This window comes from Priapulus caudatus, unplaced genomic scaffold (genome assembly GCF_000485595.1).
Source record: "Priapulus caudatus unplaced genomic scaffold, Priapulus_caudatus-5.0.1 Scaffold852, whole genome shotgun sequence".
Classification (NCBI taxonomy): domain Eukaryota; kingdom Metazoa; phylum Priapulida; class Priapulimorpha; order Priapulimorphida; family Priapulidae; genus Priapulus; species Priapulus caudatus.
Genome location: NW_014577913.1, coordinates 84,143 through 84,464, shown reverse-complemented (window position 1 = coordinate 84,464; position 322 = coordinate 84,143).

Here is a 322-nt window from a genome sequence, read left to right as displayed (position 1 = left end):
GTGTGTGTGTGTGTTGTGTGTGTGTGTGTGTGTGTTGTGTGTGTGTTTGAGGATCAGAGAGATGAAGAGCGAAGGGGTGTCACGAAAGCCGAAACGAGCGACACGAGAGAGAGAGACGAGAAGAGCAGAGAGAAGAGAGATAGAGAGAGAGAGAGAGAGAGAGGAGAGAATGTAGGACGAGGTGAGTGCCGAATGTATGTTGTGTCAGTGTGTGTATGTGTGGTAGAAGAGAGAGAGAGAGAGAGAGAGGGAGAGAGGGGGTGAGAGAGCGAGAAGGGAAGAGAGAGAGAGGGAGAGAGAGAGAGGAGACAGAGACAAACAG